General features: G+C 41.8%; 1 long non-coding RNA gene across 1 annotated transcript in view; it reads right to left on the bottom strand.

Moving 5' to 3' along the window:
* The window catches only part of LOC141085798 (uncharacterized), a 46,979-nt gene extending 44,392 nt beyond the window's left edge, over positions 1 to 2,587 (bottom strand). The window contains exons 1-3 of the long non-coding RNA XR_012231413.1: positions 2,344 to 2,587; positions 1,003 to 1,047; positions 498 to 545 (exon numbers count right to left, since the gene is read on the bottom strand). This is a non-coding gene — a long non-coding RNA (uncharacterized lncRNA). The remainder of the gene's footprint in view (positions 1 to 497; positions 546 to 1,002; positions 1,048 to 2,343) is intronic.
* Between the last annotated feature and the right edge of the window lie 286 nt (positions 2,588 to 2,873).

Here is a 2,873-nt window from a genome sequence, read left to right as displayed (position 1 = left end):
ACATAAAATAAAAAGAATAAACAAAAGAAACTTACTAAACACTGGTCACAGAAATGGCTCAGAGCTTAACGAAGGAAAGCACTTTGAGAAAAGTCTGATGGAACATGGGTCAAGCCTACATGGCGATGTATCTTCCGGCATTGAACATGTATCATAATTGGCATTGGGCTTTTATTAGCTCCTAAATTACATCCACACACCTTTCCTTAATTACCTCATGTGAGTTGGATTGTGGGATGTTCAGTCCTTCAGGATTTTATGAAATCCCTAATTCACAAGATATCTTCTCCTCTGAATCTCCCCGGCATTAGACATTTCAGTCATATTTTTTAATCATGATTTTATGATTTTACCATTCCATAGATGCCAAATATAGCAGGTATAGCTCCATCGGGGGGCGTTGAATGTCCCCACCCTGGAGCAGTCTTATGGATTTTAATTTTCCTCTATGACAATTCCTTTATGCTTATTTCTCACCATTATATTTACATTCTTACCTTACAAAACAGGTTTTTTAGCTTTGTAATCGTGATTGATAGAAAGCTCTTCAAGGAAAACAAAATAAAACAAATATTATTAGTCATTTCCATTTTGTTTTTAGATAATAAATTTGAGAGGAAATACATCATATTAATCCTAAAACGTTTTCGCAGCTAACATTTAATTCAAATGGGCTTAATTTATATACGTTTATGAAAGGTGTTTTTTTTTTTCAAGGTTTACTTAAATACAGGTGGAATTTTTAAATTAAAGTAAATTTCATGAAAAAGAGAATTTTCATTGATCCAGGGATTTGTCATTTCATTCATTTATTTAATAATTTAAAAATCATATGATATTTTCTGTATTCGCAGTTGAAGTGTAGCTACAATAAAAATTACAGACCTCTCCATGTTTTGTAGGAGGGAAAATTTGCAACGTGAGCAGTGTATCAAAAACTTGTTTTACCCACTGTATCTATATGGTATATACTGTATGCTCATTTGTAATTAATGATCTTACCTTGGGAGTATTATCCAAACAGGCTGAAAACAAAGGATGACTGGTCTGTGAAAGAAAAAGCATAACAATCATAACAACCAAACAGTCTTTTTGTTGTTACAATATTGCATTTTACATACACATTATTTTTCATTGTCTATTTGAATAATACATTAAGGCTATGTGCACACGTAGCGATTTTTAAGCGTTTTTGCCGCGATTTTTGGCGCGAAAACGCTTAAAAATTGTGTACAGAACGCCCCCCATGCATTCCTATGGCATTCCGCACACGCTGTGCTAATGCTGCGCTTTTTTCCGCGGCGGAATCGCATCACAGAAAAAATCGCAGCATGCTCATTCTTTTGTGCGGAATCGCAAAGAATTGCCGCGATTCCGCACCCATAGGAATGCATGAGAATCGCTGACTTCCCGCATGTGGCTATGCCCACCATGCGCAAAGTTAAGCGTCTCATGTGCGGTTGGTACCCACAGTGTGGAGGAGAGGAGACTGTCCTCCAGGCCCTGGGTACTATACCCCTGTAAAAAAAAGAATAAAAAATAAAAAATCGGGGTATATTTACCTTCCGATGTCCCGCGCTGCATTCCCGGCCTAGCGTTCCCAGTAATGCCTTGCGGCAAGGCCCTGTAATGACGTGGTCTCGCGAGATCGCTATAGTAACGCGAGACTACGTCATCACAGGTCTCGCAAGGCATTACTGGGAACGCTGAGGCCCGGGAATGCAGCGCGGGACGCTGGAAGGTAAATATACCCCGATTTTTTTAATTTTTTTTAGCATTTTAACATCCTATCTTTTACTACTGATGCCGCATAGGCGGCCTCAATAGTAAAAACCTGGTCACACTTGTCAAACACTATGTTTGACGAGTGTGACCAACCTGTCAATCACTTTCCAAGCGATGCTTCAAATCGCTTGGAAAGTGCTTGAATATCGCACGCGAAAATCGCAGCAAAATCGTGATCGTAATCGCGGTAAAATCGCGGTGAAATCGCGCAGAAAAAAACGCGCGATTTCTGGGAAGGAGTGCGGTTTTTAGTGAGCGTTTTAAAACGCTACGTGTGCCCACAGCCTAACACACAAAGATATGTGCAAAAAAAGTCACTCAGTTAAAGCAATGCTGAACTATTTAACATGATTGTATTATGTTCTTATCATTAAACTAGATTAAGGCCCGATGCTATCGCATCGAGAGGATAGTGACACACCTCTTGCCATGTTAACCCTCAATACACACACACCTACTCAACATACAGTCCTCTCACCTTTCACCATCTACACTCACATCCACTCACTCTTTCACTCCACATACGACCCTTTCTCTCACTCCGTCTCTCATACTCACACTGTCATCGTCGCTGCTCCATGATCCCCGACATCATCTTCCGCCGGCGCCATCCTGGATCCCGACGTTGTCCACGCCGGCGACATGTTCTTGCGGCCATGCCATCTTGAGTATTCTGAAATCCTGCGAGTGGACATTAGTGGAGATAGTGAAAGGTGAGAGGAGTGTGTGTTGAGGAGTGGTGTGTTGAGGGTTAACATGGCAAGAGGTGTGCTGTGACGTCACCAGTTACAACTGGACGGAAGTTGTTACAACCCGGAAGCTGCTTAGCGCATTTATTATAGTAGATTAAGGCCCCATGCTATCGCATCGAGAGGATAGTGACACACCTCTTGCCATGTTAACCCTCAATACACACACACCTCCTCAACACACCACACCGCCTCAACACACACTCCTCTCACCTTTCACCATCTCCACTCACGTCCACTCACTCTTTCACTCCACATACGACCCTTTCTCTCATTCCGTCTCTCATACTCACACCGTCATCGTCGCTGCTCCACGATCCCCGACATCTTCTTCCGCCG

The sequence above is a fragment of the Dendrobates tinctorius genome, unplaced genomic scaffold (assembly GCF_039654945.1).
Source record: "Dendrobates tinctorius isolate UK_male_01 unplaced genomic scaffold, ASM3965494v1 ptg000029l, whole genome shotgun sequence".
NCBI classification, from domain to species: Eukaryota; Metazoa; Chordata; class Amphibia; order Anura; family Dendrobatidae; genus Dendrobates; species Dendrobates tinctorius.
Note: the sequence above shows the minus strand (reverse complement) of the source record. Positions and strands in the feature narration are given on the sequence as shown.